Source organism: Perca fluviatilis, chromosome 20 (genome assembly GCF_010015445.1).
Source record: "Perca fluviatilis chromosome 20, GENO_Pfluv_1.0, whole genome shotgun sequence".
Lineage (NCBI taxonomy): Eukaryota > Metazoa > Chordata > Actinopteri > Perciformes > Percidae > Perca > Perca fluviatilis.
The window spans coordinates 26,734,286-26,756,158 of NC_053131.1; positions in this window are offsets into that span (position 1 = coordinate 26,734,286).

The following is a 21,873-nucleotide window of genomic DNA, read 5'->3' on the forward strand; positions in this document are numbered from 1 at the left end:
TAGCGAGAAGTGAAGAGACTAGACAGGCAAGTGCAATCAGTCACTCAGATGATGAAATCATGCGTTAACACTGGAGCCTGCACGATCTGTAAAACACCTGTTTTCTTGTTTCTTCTCGCTGTCACTCTCACACTCTCTCTCTCTCTCCACACTTGGTTATCCAGTCACTGACCTTGTTACAGAATCGTTAATAGAAAGAATAATTGCTCCCTGGTTTAATCCCAGCATTCCACTGGGATTACTGGTTTTAATTTAGCCCGTCTTTCCAACTGTTGGCTTACTAATTGGGAGATGGTATAAGCCATTAAATCATAGTTATTTAAATCTCATATGGGTTAACAGTCTGAGACTATGATAACATACACAATGGTTGTTTGTGTGTTTAATGGGATTAAGGAATCCATAGCGAAACCAAAAAAATTTCTTAATTAGTATGGTAACTTAAACTGTACTAACATCATCATAATGTCATAATTATCCAGAGCAATGTAATCAAACAGTGGGCTTGGTTGACTGCTTTTGTTTTCTGCAGCAAATGGAGCAGCCCTGTTTCCTAAAAATCACATTCACATACAGCTAAACGGCATTCAAAATTACGTTTTGAGGGAAAGGTATTACGTTCTCGTACTGTACCAGCTACAGGTGCACGTTGTGAAACGGTCAGTTTTAAACATTTAACGTTAATTAAAAAAAAGGTTTAAGCAGCACAACTACTTGATTATCTTTAGGAAAATATCATGGTTTGGATTAATCACTGGACATTATTAACATTTAGTGTCCTGAGTTTTCCTAAGAGAGGAAACTTATCCTACAAAAATGTACAAGAGGAGGATCTAATGGCTAATTTGGGAGCTGTAAAATAAAAGTAATATGAAAAAGGCAAGTGTGCGAAATTACCTTTACCATTCCTACAGTGTCTTACTTCTTAGAAAATGAAGATCAGATTCAGATTCAGATTCACTTTATTAGCCATTTGCAGTGTAACCCGCATTGGAAAAAATTTGCAAGTAGCTCAAAGTGCAAAGTCAACACATCAGAGGACACAACATAAAAACAGACAAACAAAGCCACATAAAGCCTCAATATTAAAATGCTCAATATAAAAATGCTGTACAATGAAATCCATACATAAATTTAAAGTGCCTAGTTTAAGATGCTTTGTTCAAAGCAATCACAGCTTGTGGAAAGAAACTGTTTAAATGGCGATCAGTAGAACATTTGGCAGAACGATACCTTCTCCCTGAGGGAAGCATCTCAAAGAAAGCCCCTACTGGATGACCATGAAACATCGCTGGGTGGTGGTGGGTATAATAGCTCCCTGGATAGCCAAGTTTGAATAAAATGCTAGGGTGAAGGTGTACAGTAATTGTGAGATTTAACAGTAGGAAACACCCTGATCTGACCCCATCTGTCCCATTTTAACACAATTCTCCCTTCTTCTTACAAAAACATGTTTTAACCAAGCAAAACCAGAAAAATGTTTGTGCCTAAACCTAACCAAACCTTAACCATAACAGTGATTCGTAACGGTTTTGGAAGGCACAGACAAACGATGTCGCCCTGATAAGAGTGCCAGGTCAGAAAACGCTACTCTCATGTGTCATTCCACAGGGCATGGGCAAACTACGTTTTATGTGATTTCATTTAGAGGAATTGTTGGGTGTGTTGGCTATAGGCTAAAATAGACAATGTATTGTAAAGCTGACAGAGTGAACAGCCTTCTGGTAAATTCTTGCAAGTGTATTTTTGGGCTGATCTGATTTTCTAACATCTTCTTATACCACTTAATTTAAATGCAGGACTTTAGTTATACACTGACCTGGAATCTTTATCTTCCACAGTGTCAGGGTTTGTGCAGGCCTGGACCCAGAAATGCAGAAGGTTAAGACGAGGAGGCAACATGATGGTTTTGAAGGCTTATTAAAGTGATGGTTCAGAGTAATTTCACCCTAGGGTTCTTTGCACCATGACCTCAAGCCAAACACCCCCCCAGAAGCTTTTTGGCGGGTCTAACATCTGGGAGAGTTAGCGCAGATAGTGAAGCGTAATCAGCTGAATACTTGTGAAATGACTCACGTTCGAAATGATACCAAACTTCTACACTAGTACAAATAGTTTAAGCATTCATAAAACGATGGATTGGAAAGTTTGTACGTACACCAGAAGTGTATGTAAATAACACTTGCTTGTTGGCTTCTCGTCTCTGCTGCTGCTGCTAGAGTGCTTAGGGCCGTCTACAAATTACAACACCAAAAAGAGATACAACAAAAATATTTATTAATTTAATGATTAAATAAGGTAATGTCTCCAAACTTACCTCAATTATAACTTAGTTATATTAAAGCACTTACTTAAAAAAAAAAAGTGAAATTAATAAATATTTTTGTATCTCTTTTCGGTGTTGTAATTTGTAGACGGCCCTAAGCACTCGTCTTACTGCCGGCAGCAACAACAACAGCAGAGAGCAGAAGTGTTATTTACATAAACTTCTGGTGTACTTACAAACTTTACAATCCATCGTTTTATGAATGCATAACCTTTTTGTACTAGTGTAGAAGTTTGGTATCATTTCGGGCATTATTAGTGGGGTCATTTACGAGATACAAACCTGGGTCCATTAGCCCCTGCGCTAAGCTATTCAGCTGATAACGCTACTCTACGCTAACTCTCCCAATGTTCGACCTAGCTGAAAAAAGCTTCTGGGGGGGATGTTTGGCTCAAGATCATGGTGCAAAGTTCCCTAGGGTGAAATTACTCCGGACCATTACTTTAAATGAAACAGCTACAACAAAAGGTGTCCTGGAGCAAGTAGGTAAAAAACGGGCAAAAAAAATCCAAAACACTTTGGTAACCGAAGACTAGGAACAACCTTGGAATAGGAGTAAAACTTCCCAGGGAGCACCACAGGAAAATACTCACACAATGAGAACATTGGACAGCAGACAAAGAAAGCACATATACTAAATTCACAAGGTAATGAGTGTAGTAACAAGGGACAGGTGACAAGAGGGCTAATAAACAGGTGAAACACATCAGGGCGGGGCAGACAATCACAAAGGCGGGGAAACACACAAGGCAGGCAGTAAAAGAAGGCATGACACAGTAGAAACAGAGACTACAAAGTAAAACAGGAAACTGAAGCATGAAAACATAAACAAGGATGGAATAGGAAAACAAAATGGAACACAGAAAGAACACGGGTAAAACAGAACCATGGACAAATAACAGGGAAACAATGACACACACGGAAGGAATTGACAAACTAAAACAGGAAAAACTACAACTGAAAACAACAACCATGACACACAGGACATCACTGAATCATTTTCCAGCAAGCTCAGGTGTTAATTTGTGCAGAGCTACCGTAATAACCCTAATAATTCAGTTTTGCCTGGTGCTTCTTTTAAATAAAAGTAAAAGTAATAAGATGTAATGGCTACCATTGTACTAATAAAGCAGTATAAGCTGAAGGTGGAGCACTTTGAATCATGGCTGAGCTCATCCTGCAGGGTTACTGAAGTTGCAAACTCCATTGCCCCTGAATCATTTTCAATATCATTCCTCTTCACTCTGTATCAAAGCCAACAATGGCAGTTTAATTAGTCCCAGAGCTGGCCAATTCTCCCTATCACGATCGGTCTGTATCCTTTTCACTTTCCATCCCTCTCTGTGACAGTGTCTGTCTCTTTCTTCCCGTATCTTCGTCTGTCTCATCTATCCTGTTACAATACAATAAGTCTGTGAACTTGGCAGCCAGATCCACTTTTATGCTGATTTCATCATGCACTCTCTCATTCTGCTGTCACACATCTGCTCAGAAAGGGAGAGACCAATGGTGAGCGCAACCTATTCTTGCACTGAGACAAATGAACTGCCATTGTTGGCTTTGAAACCGAAGTGAGGGGAATTATGTTGAAAAGGATTCTGGAGGAATGGAGGCTGAAATGTGAAAAGCTGTAAGCACAGTAGGAGACAGGAGGTGAGGGAGACGAATAGACAGCTTCAAAGAAAATACAACCATTTATCTGCCTCACTAGGGTTTAATCTACTTTACTGCACTATTTATTATGATCCAAGTGTCATTTATACCTTTTTGCAAGACATGTAACAGCAGCAGAACCTTTTTAGATTCTCAATTTGCTCACAGTGACATTTGTGAGTTTCAGAAAGTACACTTTGTCCTTCAACAGTGACATATTTACAATCCGTGACTGTGATGCTGGTATTGTTTTCACCTTCTGTGTGTGTGTGTGTGTGTGTGTGTGTGTGTGTGTTGTCTCATCATGGCAAAATGTGGTCCTGGAGACACCTACTGTAGCGGAAACTACCACAGAGGCAGTTTTGAGTACTTTTCCATGTGTTTATATTTTTGTCATTATGCGGCTAGATTTTGTCACCGCGATAGCATCGTAACCATGCAAGATGCAGTCACCAAACTTTGCAGTGTGTAGTTGAGATCTAAATAAGGTCATAGTTCAAAGATGGGTGTGGTCCTAGCAAGGGCTCCGGAAGTACGGGGGTAGGAAATAGGGGAATTGGCCATTTAGAATTTTCTTAAAGCCATAAAACCTCCTGGCTTGGATAGAAGCACCATTCATTCACCATCAGACATTGGGATGGGTGGTATAAAGGCTCAGTGTAACAGGTAAATGGTGGCTTTCATACCAAAGCCAAGACTTAGCCCCCCGTGGCACACCTACAATCAACATTCATGTTTTTATTGACTCTGACCAGGTTATTTGAGGGGGAAGCAGTAGCTCAGTCTGTAGGGATATGGCTTGGGAACTGGAGGGTTTCCAGTTCAAGTCACCGTATGGACCAAGTACAGAATGTTTGTATATTGCCTGTTTTGAAACATGGATATTAAGTTGAAGGATGGCTGTATAGCTTGAGGACAGTAATACTTTAAGGGAACTACAAGAAGCTATTTCACTTATTGACCAATATTTCTTCCTGTTTTTTTTTACTTTATGATCAGAGGCTATTCAATTTAAACAGTATGCAGAGATACTTGCATACTGGTCTAAATCCTTTGAGCCAGAGTGTGAATAGTTCCCAATGATAACACATTTTCAACTAGCCCAATAATGGCCTGACTCAGACAAGGGGCATCACCCATGGCACAGGGCACTCTTCTGTACGCAGCTGCAAATGTGGTGAAGAGAAAAGAAAGAAGAATGATGTTGGTGCTGTACGGTAAAAAAAGGATCCAATGTGTAGTCTGGAACTAGTCCAGGGACGCCACTAGAATTGAAAGACAGGGGGGGCTTAGCCCCCAGGGTATTTGTAACTTGCGTTTGCAAAATCTTTGCACTCACATCTTTCGTTACTAGTACTACGTATTAGAGCTACATTTATGTCAACAACCAGTCAAAAACCAATATGTTAACAAGTAAAAAGTGACAGACATATCCTCTTCTTCCATTTCTACTCTGTTCCTTCTGTCTTATCCTTTAAGATAAAACAAAACCCTGATGCTAATTTCATGACTTCGAAATGCAAATTGGTCACATGAAACAACATCCAAAATGTCCAACAACAGAGTAACAGAGGCCAGACAGCTAATAAGTTGGTAAGTTAAACAAATATGACAAATAGCAGTACAAGAAAAAAATAGGCATACTTTATCATGTAAGATATTAATACGGATCCTATTTAAAGTAGCTACTGTCTAAATACAATAACCTGATTGCAGAAGGAATAAAAGATTTGTAGTAATGATTACTGTATATACTGTATGTACTGTATATAGGATTGCTTTCATTTTATTTTCACATGTGTATCTGTGGGCATATGCTCATCTTTAGCCTAGCCTACATTTAGGCAACATCTACATATTTATTTGTTTGTATATTTATTAATTTATCACAGAAAATAAATAATAATAAATGCAGAAATTGGTTAGAATATAGCTAGCATATATAATAAAAATAATGAAATAATTTAGTTTAGGCTATGCATAGTACCTAGACCTGCCAACAAATGCTTATTGTTAGAAGAAAACCAAACAATCCTTCCTTAGACCTATAGACCACTACTGACTTCAATCACACCGGCTCCCTCAGAATCAACTGCTCTGCCAATTTCCTGCTTCTCTTTCTCTCTGCTGAAATATCTTCCAATATCCATCTCATCTGCTCAATGAATTGAAGGATACACCGGTACAATAGCATTAACAGGGACCCTATGACATTTAGTTTTCATTGACAACAACATTCTATGGGGATTGATATTGTTTTATAATATGCCTACTATAGAGATATTATTGGCAATGAATAAAGAATTGTGATTAGTTTGCTAAGTTAACCATTTCTTGTATTTCCCTCGTTCACTCTAGCTAGATTATAGTTTTCCATAGCAAACCAAAATATCTCATTTCCTTTACCTTAAAAGTAGCTAAAGGTAAGCAGGTAATTAAAACAACTTACAATTTCACTCTGTATCACTACGTGTAATCAATCTTCCTTTCACAATTAACGTGTGTGTCGGTGTGTGTATGTGTGTGGGGGGGGGGGGTGCATAGCGAGTTCAGACCAAAGAGTAGCGACAAGATGAATCCTCCATTTACTCACAGCGCTCTGAAAGCTGTCAGTTCACACCAATGCAATGAGACGGTGCGGTGCATCATCTTGATAGCACGACTCTTTGTACTTCTGTCTAATTTCCGACTTTTCGGCTATTTTTTTGTAGATATATATATATATATATAATTTGTTACGTCTAAATATGAATGAGGATAAATCAAATTGTTATTGTTGTTCTTATTATTATTTAGGGGGGGCTTAGGAACATTTTGGGGTAGCTTCCCTCAACTAGTCTGCAAAGAAATAACAGCTTTCACCTGCTTTATGTCAGCTCTGAGTGAGGCTGCAGTCTATTGTTTCCTCATTTTACTTATATGAACGTATTCTAAAGAATTTATTCTTATCAACATTTCAAAAATAAGACCCAATATCTGTTATCATATACTGTATAACCTTTTAATAGAGCCACATTGGAGACTTCTGCTACAGAAGCACAGATGCAGATTTGGTATTGTATTGACTCCCTTCTCAATGTCTCTGACTTGGTAGATGTAGGTTATGATAATCATATGGAGATGGTATGGAAATGAGAAATTACCCATATTGTTACCAGAGCACCTCAAAATGCAACCCCAGCACTTTTACTATATGGAAATGAGCAAAGTGTTCTTCCTAAATGTGAATATCAGAGAGTAGGTTGAATATTAAAATGCCCTCTCACTGACCTTAATTTAACACAGTATTTTCTATTGGCCTTGATTTAGATGCTGCACCGTTGCTTTTTCCGGGAGCCACTAAGGGCGAGATGTGATAAGAGTAAACTTGATCCCATAAATGAGTCCAAATGATCCTGTCATTTTTATGGAACCCAACATTAGGATGACTGATGAGATCAAATTTAGGTTGAATAAAATCGACAGTGAGTACAATTTTCATTACTACTGTATTACATGTGATGTGTAAACAGTACTGTGGCTGGATTACTGGGATCATGAGTAACGTTTTTGTTTTTACAATACAGTACGATTAAGGGTTAAAACAGCAGACTGCTGTGGATTTTGGGTTTTTATTGACATACGTGTTCACTTGTACACAAACGTTCACTCTGCTTATTGGTCAGATGTGTCTGGAGAGGGAGCAAGAAAGTAAATACAGGAAGATGATGCTGTGTTCTGGACTAGAGCAGTTGGAGGTCGGATCACATTCTCACCACAAACAAACCGCTCCAGATTTTGGATTTTGATGGAAAGTGTACCTGAGACCACCTTGTTTGGTCCGCTTTGGATGCGCATCCGAGTGCGATTGCTGCATTCCCACCTGCCCAAACGAAACGCACCAAGAGGGAAAACGAACTCTAGTGTGATTCAACCGAACTTAAGGAGGCAGGTGTGAAAGCCCCCTTAAAGCTGCTGTGTTTACAAAATGAGAGTTTACCAGTTGCAAAAGTGCATTGTAAAAAGAACAGGGGGTTTAACTAGCATGTATTTAAACGCATGTCAAGCTGCTGCTCGAGCAACATCATGACATGTCAGTCTAAGGTAAAAAAGCCAGAGATTCTGTGCTGTACTGATTTCACAAACACAGTAAAGCACAATGAGCCTGATAAAAAAAGACTACTTATCCCCCCATATTCAGCAAGCCGGAAAACGGTGGCGGCTCTGAAACTTGTTGATTCTCCCTCTAATTACTAAGTACCTCTGTCATCTTTTGCGGGTGTAAAAATAGAAACTGAATAGGGGCAGGGATGGAGAAAGATTAGAATGTGACAGAAACACAGATGGAGAGACAGGCAGCACATAAAAGCTGTTTTAACCCAAGTGAAGGCTGTCTTTCAAGGAGAAAACATGTGGGGAGATAAAGATGTTTGCTCATCCAATTATTTGTGAAAAATAGAATGAGAAAAGAAAGAGTCGGACTTTTAAGCATTTGTTTGGACGACCTGCTGCATTCCTTCTCCTGCTGAGTTTAAATGAAATCATTTGGTACGAGTCTCTTTAATTCACTTTTTCAAAACCTCATCATGTACCTGTGCTTCACAGCGGCCTACTTATCATGAGAACAAAACCACTCCAGCAGACTTCAATAGGAGTCATTTAGAGTGATTCACGCTCTCAAATAATTTAAGTCTACTTTCTCAATTCCTCTTACATTCGTGCACGTCTCACTCACTCACTCACACACACACACACACACACACACACACACACACACACACACACACACACACACACACACACACACACACACACACTACATTCATTTCCGTTACTTAAAGAGCCCTTTAGTGTGTGGTGAGAGAAAAACTCTTAACAGCTATGGCTTTTCAAGTGTCAATCAACAGAAATAAGAAGGAGGAGGAGAAAGGATGCAAAGAAAACAGGGAGCATGAAGCTGTGTAAATCACCATAAATGAAGGAGACTGAGAGGATGAGTAGGAGAAAAGACAACACAATGAAGCCACAAGAGAGAGTATCACCACTGGCGTCCATCACCACAAGATGAAAAAGTGGAAGCGGAAGAAGACGAGTGCAGGAAGACGTGTTTAACATTCTTCGTCCGTCATTTAAAAGTAAGCTACAGGAACACCTTTCTGGTGTTTCAAACTGAGGAGGGAGAGGAGGAGAGAGGGAGGGAGAAGGAGGAGAAAAATGGCGGCATTAGAGGGAAAATGGGATTTGTGGCCACTGGAGAATCTCACGGCAGTATTACCTCGTTGGATTGGAAGCATGGCAGATGGACGTGGCAAATGATTTACACACACACACACACACACACACACACACACACACATTGCAGAACAGACGTACACTCACTGCTACCCACGTATTTATTCATTCAGTTCAGAAGTCTGGGGTATAATTATGTCTGTGCTTCTATTTTTCAGTAGAGAAATACAAATAAGACCTTGAGGCTACTGCCATGCAAACTGCTCTGTGAGGCTGAGCTAAATGCTACTGGTCAAAATAACTATGTTAATATGCTAATGTCTGCTATTTAGCACTAAACACAAAGTCTAGCTTTGGGCTAAATGCTAACATCAGCATGCTAACATGGTTACAATGACAATGCTAGCATGTTGTTTTTGCAGGTATAATGTTAATCATGGTTACCATGTTAGTTTTGATTAGTTTAGCATGTTAATATTTGGCAAGTTGGCCAGTTCTGCACAAACTAAAGTACTTGAGTTGAAAAGTAGTGTTCGAGAAATTTTACTCAAAACCAGGGGTTGATGTATAGACTGTATTTGTAAAGCCACAACATCTCGACATCTCACACCCTGGTGGCTGACTGTAGTATAGGTCATAAATCTTGCCCCCACCATGTAAGCAAATGGGACAAACAAAAATAATTTAAGTATATGTAAAATAAATTGCTCCCAAAGATGGTTTCTTTCATTTTAGGTAGGTCTGATCACACAGATGTTTGCTGAAGTGTTATTTTTTTCTGATAAGTTTGGCTTTTATTAGTTATTTAATGCTATAGCTACAGGCTAAAACATCATGACTGACAGCTGTGATTAACTTGCAATTGGTTGGGCGGGTGTGTTGGTTGGACTTCGATACCGCAGCTCCAACGTCGATCACCATTGCGCAGACTCTGGCTCCAAAATTACAAGATGGCAACACCCGCATACGAGATATTTTGGCTTCACTTTTTTTACAGTGGGAGGAAATAGGGACGTGTCATCCATCTTTATACAGTCTACTACAAATCCCAACTCATGGTGGCGCTTGAGGAAAATTCAGAGGATCAACAAAGTAATTGTCTGGAAACAATAACTTTGTTAACTGGTTTAAATCATATCATACTGACAGAACATTTTATGTTACCATGGAGGAATACTCATCAAAAAGCTTTGAAATGGATTGTGGTATTCATCAGGGTTCAATTTTAGGTTCGACTCTTTTTAATATTTACATGTTGCCACTTGGGCACGTCATCAGGAAGCACAGCATACATTTCCATAGTTATGCTGATGATACATAGCTGTACATTGCTGTGTCTCCTGATGACTTAGAGCCAATTGATTCCCTTTTAAACAGTATTTTCAGACTGATCTCATGAATTGGCGTATGTATGACACGCCAATTTGTATTCCGTTTTTGCGTGTTATGAAGACGCATAATCGCATTTTTGCGTGTATATCAACGCAAATCGGCCGCCATTGGCCCATATTGCGAGTCCATTTCCGCCGTAGCGAGTGGTATAAAGGAACAAGGGATTAGGTAAGGAGGTAGGTTGGGTGGCGGATGGGTAAAACACAGGACGTTCACCTGGGAGAGCTGGGTTCGCGCCTTGCGTGTGGCGATTTTTCGGCCGTTTTTTGTTTTTAATTTTTTGTTTTTAATAAGCCTTACCCAATGTTTCTTTCCTAAACCCAACCATTTGTTGTTGTCGTAAGCATGTTTTAGTCGTTATTTTCCGTGTTTTTGTCACTGTTTTGTTACTAAAGCCTTTCCCTGTGTTCTTTTCCTAAACTCAACCATTTTTTTTTTCTTGCGGCGTGTGACGTTGTTCTCGCGATAGTACGTTGCGTTCTCGCGATAACGCGCAACGTGGCGAGGCCACGTGGTGGGTCTGTTTACATCAGCTGTTTCCAGCGTGTATCATACACGTGGATAGCTGAAAATGGCGTAAAATAACACGCCATTTGGCTTTATGAAAGTGGCGTATATATTTACGCAAAGTCATGATGCCATGTTGGTATTTTAGATATTAAGTCATGGATGGCAGAGAACTTTCTCCAGCTCAACCAGGAGTCTTGATTATTGGTCCTGAAGCTCAGAGAGAGAAATTGGATACAAAACTGCAAACAATGGCACTTCAACCCAGCCAAAAAGTCAAAAACCTAGGGGTCACATTTGATTCAGATCTTAGCCTTGAGCCACACATCAGAAATATAACAAAAACAGCCTTTTATTATTTGAAGAACATTGCCAGAGTGCGTTTATTTCTCTACCGAGCCAACACAGAGACATTGATGCATGCTTGTATTACCTGTAGGATAGGACTATTGTAATGCCTTACTTTCTGGTCTTCCGAAAAAAGTATTGCTCAATTACAATTATTACAAAACTCTGCATGGGTGCTGATGAAGACCAGGCAAAGGGCACACATTACACCGATTTTAAAGTCTCTGCACTGGCTACCTGTGCATTTCAGAATTGATTTTAAGGTCCTTTTATTGGTTTATAAAGATCTTAACGGTCTTAGCCCTAGTTATTTATTAGATTTGCTTTTACCTTATGAACCCTCTTGAGCCCTCAGGTCTTCTGGCAGTGGTCCCAAAAGTCCGTACGATAACTCATGGTGAGGCATCCTTTTATTACTAGGCTTCATGTCTATGGAACAGCCATAGATCGTATGAAGCACTTTGTGCTACATTTTTATGTATGAAAAGTGCTAGTATATATTGTATCCATAGAGCCATGCCACTAGTGTGGCTGAAGTGAGCAAATGACCTACTGTTTCTAAACAAAGTCACTTAAAATGCATTGATGGATGAAGCATTTTGTTGTCGCATTGATTGTCCTGTACTTAAACGCTCAATGGTGTTTTAAGCCCCCATCGTCGACTTCAAGGCAGTGCTGCAACCGTCGACTTCAAGGCACCTAACCCTAACCTTAATCCTTACCATAACCCTAACCATTGCTTAATCCTAGTGTCTTCCAGGCAGCGCTGCCTGGAAGACGATGTTGAGGGCTCAAAACACCAAACATCTACTTAAACCCAGCATCATAGGTCCTATTGACATAAGAATGGCATCCCAGTATCCTTACAAGTTACACTGATCGATCTATTGACACTATTATCAGCTCAAAACTTTCAAAGGCCTGAACTACTCCAGCAGCCTGATTTTGATTGATAATACATCTTGTAGGGCATGTTTTGTAGGCATATTTGTAGGGTTTCCTATTCCTTTTTTTTTTATTTTCAGCACTCAATACAAGCTGTGTGTGACGGTTTGGCAGTGATGTACATAAGCTCTGCTCAAAAAGCTGACACCTTCCAATCAGTCAGATGAGAAGCGTCAGGCAGAACACTGGAGTCGTACGCACCACCAGCTGATCGGCCTGCCGTCTGACAGCTCATCAGCTGATCAATCAGCTGACCTTTAAGATCATTAATCTTACTCAAACAACTCAATGAAGCGCCCTTTATAATCTGACAGCTCACACTCCTCACCACCTGTACGCAAGATGTTGCCAGAGCTGTTTCTCAATATCGTGTTTTGCTTTCTTTTATTATGGAATGATATATCTTTGTTCTTGCTGTTTACATGCAATAAATCCAAAGTAAATTTTCAACTATAATATGGAGATTAGACACAAGTCCAGTGAGATTGGGTTTATATACTGTAAATGCACCCATTTTACATTAATATTCAGCACCTCACTGCCAGTGACACATACAGTATGCCATTGACATGTACAATTAAACTGCAAAGGTCAATAAGAAAAGCAATAAATTATAAAAAGGAACTTATGGAAATGAACCTTTAAGGAGTCTATACTTTATCCCCTGTTTATGGAATAGCAGTGGAATAGTGGAAGTTAGTAATGAAGCTGGATACTCTAGAGAAAATCTATGTTCAGGGAGGAAATGAGTTATGCGCTTGCTCCTTAAGCAGCTGTTATTAGATTGGTCTATAGCGAGGAAATTAACCTCTAACTTCCCAGGGGGAGTCATTCTTATATTAGATGTAAATGTATTTAACCTTTTCTGGCCGCTGGCTGCATGCCACTGGGGAAAGACTGCTTTGTGGTCTGAGTCAGCTAAGGCTAGGCGGGTGTGGGTTTGTTGTCTTTATTGAAATGAGCTTCAGTTTTTAACTTCAACACCACGTTTGCCTCGGTATTAACCTACTAATGATTTTGAACATGTATTTGGATGTAGGAGTCAATAAGGAAATTTTTATGGAAATGTGTCTCTTGAACCAGACATGGAATATGTAAATTAGCTAGCTTCATATCTGTTAACGGTCATTGAGAGATAGGTGTTTGTTGTGTAAACCATCATCATGCCTTTATTTAGACAGGGCTGTTACAGAGAGTCTGTAACTAGAGGGGTGTACCACAAAGCAAGTTCGACAGAGCCAGGGTTTCTTTGCCTTAGCTGGCTCGACAAAGCCTGAAGGCCTAATCAGCGATAACGGGTACCACGGCAGCGGTTATCAACTTGCTCTGTTAACCCAGGCTTTCTTCAGGCTCTGTGCTAGTTCACATGAAAGGGGGCATTTAGATCCTTGTTAGACTCTTTCACCGCACTAAATGGACGGACTGCATTCCGCCTACTTCTGCCTATGAAGAACAGGAAAATGTATTACAGCAAAAAAGCAACACTGTTGCTGTAAATGAGGAAGAAGAGGAATGCTGGCAGAAAATTATTATAATACAATTCATAAGTTAATATATAATTTACAAGTTCATATATTTATCATCAAGGGAATGGACCCAGGTTACTTGAAGTGCCATATAGGGATGGTACATCGGTTATGATTTCACAGAGAGACCCAAACACAGACTCATGAGTAGGGCTGCACAATTAATCGCAATTTTATCAAAATCGCAATATGAACTAGTGCAATATCCAAATCGCAGGGGGGGGGGGGGCGCAATATTTGTTAAAGGCAAAAATATGTGTCTAACCATTCTAAAATAAAGTAGTGTGGTGCTACAGAGACATCCCGGCCTACAAATCGTATCCTACAGGCTAAAGAAAAAAGATCTTTGTTTGGTACAGATCCTCGCAAAAAAAATAAAATGAAAATGAGAATGAGAATAATGATACAACAATGATCATTCCCTCAAATATCGTGAATCATATCACAATTGCAATATCAGTCAAAATAATTGCAATTAGATATTTCCCTAATATCGTGTAGCCCTACTCATGAGTAGATGAATGAAAATGGGATTTATTGTAAGGAAAAAAGGGGACTGGAGGTGGGATGACGGAGGAGGCTGCTGGCAGAGGCAGGGGGTTGGTAGTTAAGGGTAATGGCTGTAGATGCTGGAGCGAGGCAGATGAGTGAGCTGGGATTGGAGTGGCTTGCTGCGGTGGCTGAGGGTAGGCAGGCGGAAGGAGGCAGGCAGAGGAGAATGAGGTCAAGTCAGGCTCAAAAACACTCGAGAAAAAGACACTATACTAGAACAAGGGCCAGCCTGAAGCGTTCTCCACAATAGCTGACGGAATGATCTGGAGATGAAAGGCTGAATGACCGGGGTAGATATACTGAGCTTGATAAACTTGATGGAAGGCAGGTGTGGATGATCAGCAGCAATCAGGAGCCAGGAGAGAGCAGAGGAGCGCCATGCCCACAGACACAGAGAGACAGGAATACATAGGGGAGGGGAAAAACATAGAGGATGTTATAGAGTGTATGTATATTTATGTACTGCCTTGCCTGGAAAGAAGTGTCACATTACACTTTCATGTGCTAACCCCTGGGTTCGACTAAGCATCCAAGAATGTTTTGATGTATGTTGTGTTTTGTACCCAAAATAAAAATCAATCAATTTTACTGTTCAATGCACTCCCAATGTCTCCCGTTTATTTCTAATGTGAAAGCTGCTCATTCTACAGCTTTGAAACTTTAAACTTGATGCAGCAGATTTAAAAACTTTACTCACAAACTGCATTTAGCTCTGACACTGTCCCATAATGAAGGAGATGTGGAAACCACTTCAATTTTTGGACAAAATAAAGTAGTATTGATTGAATATTATCTTTGATAAATAAGCATACCACTAGACTAATTAATCTTCTAATCCATGTTTTATTAGCTGCAATATAATAGCAGTGTAAAACGGACTTCAGAAAATCAGGACCAATAAAAACATCATCCAAAGAGGTAACGTTATATTAAGTTTAAACAAATTGTTATCACATTTCACATGCAAGTAAACATCATATTGATTAATAATATAGTGAACTATTATTGTCAGCTACCTGCGGTTAGAAGGCTTATATTAGAGCCAGCGGGGAAATAGCCAGAGAACATTACAAACATTCAGTAGTATGGTGAGAGCAACAACAACCTTACAAATAAAATAAAACTGTGTTCTTGCACAGATTCTCTGCATTACTGATAAAGGGTCCCTTGGCAAAAACCCTGCAGGAGTTTTTTAGCCGACATCAAGTCAAAACTTGAAACAAAAACTGGTTAGCCGTGCAGCATAAGTTACAATGGCGATTTAGCCCGGTTAAAAGAGAGCCTAACTAACTCACCCACTAATCTCACTTTGTGGTACAGCCCTCTGGTTTGCCATACGGACGGGTAGCCCTGCTGGAAAACAGAGGTGAGTTGAAACATGATAATATCATGAAAAAAAAAAATTTCTTACATGCTGCATCACTGATGGATTTTTTTACTTTTTTTTGCCTTTGAAGACTTAAAGGTGCTGTAGGTAAGATTGTGAAGATCCAGGATTTAGCCCAAAAATGTGAACATCGATGCATGAGCAGTGATTGACACGCAGTTAGACCCCCCCACCCTCCCTGGCCCTGATTGGTGCATCTGAACAGGGAGCGGTGGATTTTTGCAAATCGCACTACAGGCTGTAGGTGGTGCCAGAGGAGCATTTTTTAAATGACCTGCTTCATGTAGTTCTACTCGAACATAAGGTCAGTTTCAGCAAATATGACAGAAAGTTAGTTTTATAAGGCTTACTTTCTGCCCTTTTAATTGATGGCCACTGCGAGCGATATGGTCTCACATCCTCACATCATATAGAGAATCTCTTAGCTCTTTGTCTGTCTGTTTGTATCTGCATTTTCTTCACTGCTTTAATCGTCGATTGTATTTTTGTCTAATGGGTAACAGTGTGTAATAACCATCACTAATGAATTGTAAATTGATAGTTGAACATTTATAAGTTAAGTTAATAGTTATTTTACTGATACAAATAATGAAATAATATAATTAATCATGTTAGCTAATAACCAATTATAAGTAATGCTATAATGTATGCACATTCAATGCAGAAGAACAGTGCAGATTAATGCAGGTTGTTCATGAAAATGATTGCACTAGGAACAAAACATCCCTGGTAAATATTTGTATTTGCCAAATGTGAAATTCTACTGGCTACAGCCTTATCTACTGTAGAAGATGTTTTACTTAGAGTAGTTAAGTACAGCATCATGTCCCTATGGTGATTATTATACAGGATATTACTCAGAGATGTATTGTTTATATTTTAGTTTTATGAATTGTCATGGTTGTGTATGTTTCAGTTTCCTGTTTTATTTTGTAGTCTGTTTTTCTCCCTTGTCATGTCTTGTTTTACTTCCTGCCTTGTGTTTCCCGCCTTTGTGATTGTCTGCCCCGCCCTGATGTGTTTCACCTGTTCCTGAGCCCTCGTGTCACCTGTTCCTTGTTTCACCTCGTAACCTTGTGTATTTAGTCTCTTTGTTGTCTTTGTCTAGTGTCAGATTGTTGTATTGTATTTTGAGTGTGTGTAGTCTACCCCCATGTGTCTCGGTGTTCCTGTTTTTTTTTGTGATTCCTGTTTTTGACTTCCTCGACGTTTGGAACCATTTTGCCTGTTGCCTTCAGGACTCCTTCTGTTGTATGGATTTCCATTAATTAAATCCTCAAGCTCACCACTGCCTGCTGTCTCTGCATTTGGGTCCGCCATTTTCTCTGAAACCTGTTACATGAATTGATAGACTACAGTACGGTGCACTGTATATTTTCTGGAAATGGAAATCACAGGTACAATTGTGAAACTATAACTAACTAAACTTTTTCTTTTTACATATATTAGCCCAGAAACATATGGTCGTTTTAATGACTTTCATTTTTTTTGGGACTGGGATCACACACTATATGCCTATGGTATCTTAACACTGCAGGGACTTTAGGAGAATTTGGCAGCATAAGAAATTCAACACAAAAGCCGTCTCCAGAATAACTGCAGCCCAATTTAATTTTCTCATCCCCCCCCAACTTCAGATCTTGGCCCAGCCTGTGAGAGAATAATCTAAAGCGTCAATGTATAATTAACTAGAAAGGCCAAAAGATCCATCTGGTTTTCAATTAGACTGTTATCTCCTGAGAATGGGTCTAGCATTTGACTTCTATCTATAGAATTCAAGTCACCAAGGTCAGCGAAATTAATGTCTCCCATGTCTGAACCAATCCCCAGAGAGTATTCATCCGCAGTTATTCACTAGGTTGAATATGACATCTTTCTCATGTTGAAGTTCCTCAGTATTTTTTTGTGAAAGTCCATCCTGTGTGTATTGAACACAGGCCTCGTTAAATGCAGTAGGGAAATGCAGTTTATGTTAGAATAGATTTTACACACTATATTTCCCCTGATATAAGGACATGAAAAGGACAAAACACAAATGTATTATCATGTCACAGATCATTAAGTGACTAAGTGAAAATACTAATATAAGATATGAAGATTATATCTCAAACCAATATGACACCAGCTGAACTCCATCTTTAATGTGTCCAACAACTTCTAATACTTTTCTAGCATAGCCCGGCCTTTATGATGATAGCCCGTTATTTACAGTGCATTAATCAATACTACGGGGATTGTCTTTGAGATTCCCTTCCTTTGAATGAATGAATGCTGGTGTGAGATTTAGGCTTGATTACACATTGAAGAGGTTTTTCTCTTTATCCATGCTGTTTTTCTTGTTTACATGTTATCAGTGGAGAGAAATGTCCTCTTAAGATGCATTGATTACCAGCAACATTGTACTAGTTGCTTTAAGTTAATTACATTGAATACCAGCGTTTTCTGCATGAATGCATGCATGAATGTGTGTGTGTGTGTGTGTGTGTGTGTGTGTGTGTGTGTGTGTATGTGTGTGTGTGCGTATGTGCGTATGTGCGTGCGTGTGTGTGTGTTTCTTAAAGTAATTAGCATGCAGCTTATTTTATCAGCAAAACAAACAAAACTATACGTATTAAGTTTGTAGCTAAATAAATGCATTTGAGAAATTAATTATGTGCAGGTTAATTAAGCAGAACGCAATGCCTGCCCCTTAGGTTGGTCTAAATATTTAAAAGATTATAATTGTTTCTGTAGATGTTTACTTTTGGAGTGAGTAAATTCTTAATTTATTTGAGCGGTTAGACTAAGGCAAGTCCCTTGGCTAGTTTAACAAACAAATATGATTTTGGCACTCAAGTTGGTGTCGAAAGTCCACATCTGATTAATTATCTTAATATAAACATTTTACTGCTGTACTCTTGGCAATGTATTGTCCCAAATTAATCAAATCTAAGCAGTGAGCATTAAAGTTGTATTTATAGGAAAATGGATTGGAGGTGAAATCAATGCCATGTGTCTGTCCTTGTGGCTGCCAGTGTTTCATAATTAACTGTCAACCCATTGGGTAGTTGGATGGTTATATTGATTCTGATTGGCTTTTATCCCCATGGGTTTGCTTCTCGATGTCTCCCCAGCTCTTTCTTTGTCATCCAATTGGCCTTTCTCGCCTCAGTGCTGCAGGCTGATTGGTCATTTTGGCAGACAGCGGTCTTTGATGTTAAAGACTTCTTTGTAACCTCTGGTGACTGTGCGTGCATGCGTGCATTTGTGTGTCCTCTAGCTCTACACTCACTCTCATACACCCAAATCGCTCAGTTTAACTCCAGGTCAATGACAGGCAGCGGCAGATGACAGCAATCTACACACACACACACAGAGACACAAAACTATGTCTGGACTCATTTCTGAGCTCAGTTTCACAGCACACACTAGATGACAAATGTGTATTGTTTTAGTCAGGTCTCTAGATAAAACACACACACACACACACAAAGGTTCATTTCTATTCTTCATATCAGTTTCTTAGTCATCCCTGAGCCTCCTATTATTTTTCTAGTTAACCCCAGACGTAGTTCAACTGCCTCTGATGGTTTCATTGGGCATACCAATACAAACTCATATACGAACAATTGCTGCAATTACTACCTGCTGCTAATTGGTGTTAAACGTTGAAACATGCACCTTTACAGTTATTCCAAAAGTCAAGTGTAGGATTCACGTAGGGTACAGATTTGATCATTGGCAAATTATCAAATATGTTTATCAATATTAATAAAGTTATGAATATGGTTATTAATAACTTTATCAAATCGACAAACAATCAAAGCGGGGAACCACCCTGCTTGTCAGGGACCAATAATCAAACTGTGGAACAGTCTCATTTCTGTAAAAATCCTTTAAAAGGAATTAAAGGAAGGGGTGATTTCGAGCGCGACCCGTTCGACCAGCAATTATCACAACAAATACACAAATAATCACCAGCAACTGCTAATTAAGTATAATCGAATTTATTAACGTCACAATTATCAGTAGCCAATCAATAATCCTTCAATAATAAAACGTATATACATTTTACAATATCACAACCAAACAAAGCAAAAACAAAAGCAGCATGTCTTGTGGACACGTGTGTGTGTGTGTGTGTGTGTGTGTGTGTGTGTGTGTGTGTGTGTGTGTGTGTGTGTGTGTGTGTGTGTATGTGTGCGTGTGTGAGTGTGTGTGAGAGAGAGTGAGTGAAAGAGGAGGGGCGGTGTCGAAATGTAGTTCTAATACAAAAACAACTCCAAAAATGGCTACTCCTGTGAGCTGCACAAAACCATTTGGCCTCAAGAGGGCGATAGTGGTGCTGGGTGCACGGAGAGGGGCTGAAGAAGCCGAGGTGGGGGTTGCTAGGCAACGCGCACGTTTATAACATATGCTAAATCACCTATTAGCTCTATACAAACCCCACGTGGTTAAGTTAGCAGCGTTAGCTCGGGAGCTACGTGGCTAGCTTATATGTCCGTGTGTGTGTTAGTAAAAGGAACAGAAAAAAGGAGGAAAAGAAAAGAAACACTCTGATCTTAGTAATCGATAACGGCCAGCTCAGTGGCTAACAGCTGATTTCCGCGATTGTCTCGCAGACAGTAACTAAACTCCGTCAAAGGAGTGGTTTAGCAGGTAGCGCTTACGGTTTTAACCCAGCTACTTAACACAACAAAATCAAACAGTATAGTGATCAATTTATACATTCACAGAAACAGATTAGTAACCAGATATGGCCAATACATGATTACAATCAGATCACATTAATTGCACAAGCGGTAGCGAACCCTTTGCTCATTAATAACAAACCAAAACGCACTAGTTCTAACATCTGCCCAGAACTGTGTAAAGCCTTACTGTGCGTCGTTTGTCAGTTTATCTCCTGCCAGAGTTTAACGATCCGTTTCGCCCAGAGCAGTGGACGAGACGTAATCCAGGTCGACAAGCAAGAAACAGAACGCCGTCCTTTTCTTGAATCCAGGCTGATTAAACCCGCTGCAGATAGAGGGAATACTCGGCCAGTATTTCCTCGGATCCCCTTTGTATATCAGACCGATATAAAATTGTCCCAGCTCAACTCGACCAGCGAGGTGATGCTGGCTAGCTAGTCCAGACTAGTGTGCCTCCTGTAGTAACCTGGGTCACCATGGAAAAAGCAAAGAAACACAAACGCGGACAGCTTTTATCCTTCCTCCGCCTCCTAGTGGCGGGGTGGTGCATTCAAAGGCCCGACAGCCAATGGGAAAACTGCAACTTTGTCACAGGTGTGAAGCAGTTCTTTGTCTCACCACCAGTCTGCCTTGCCACCCCTCGTGTTGAAGGTAGAACCTCCATTTTGGCGACTCTGCCTGTAGGGGTTTGATGAAACTGGCTTTGGGATTCACATGTAGGCCAAGATCCTTTGTCTCTGCAGTCAGCTCAGTCTGAGCCATTTTTGGTTAAGATAAATGTTTAACCAGCTTCTTGGTCCCCAACACAAGATATCACTATGAATGTACACAACTTAATTGCTGATGTGCCTCTTTAATGTAAAGATATTGTCAATCACTAATGCACATTATAGAAATTGTACATCATATAGTTTTTACTCCATACTGACAGGTTATTAACAGTTTAATTATTTACTAAAGCAAAATAATAGATGCTTATTCATTATATGTCCAACAAATTTTCACAACAGTCACAAAATACATAACAGCCCCAACCTTACTATGACTTTGTGTTTAGATCTAATTAGTACAATCCGCAACTTTTGTCAGTTTAGTTCAGTAGTTCAAGGTTAACGTTAGCATCAATTATTTTGGCTCATATTAACTGAATGTATCACTGTGGTTGAATCTGCACAGTCTGCTTTTTTCACATACTAGACATAAACATTACTTTTATTTAGATATCTTGAGTTATTCTAATCTGATCCTCACTGAAGATTAATATTGTTGCGCTGACAATTTTACTGTCCTTCCATTTGCTTCCATGAGCGTTTTCAAAAGTAGAACAAGCACTGTTGAACTACTTTAATCTAT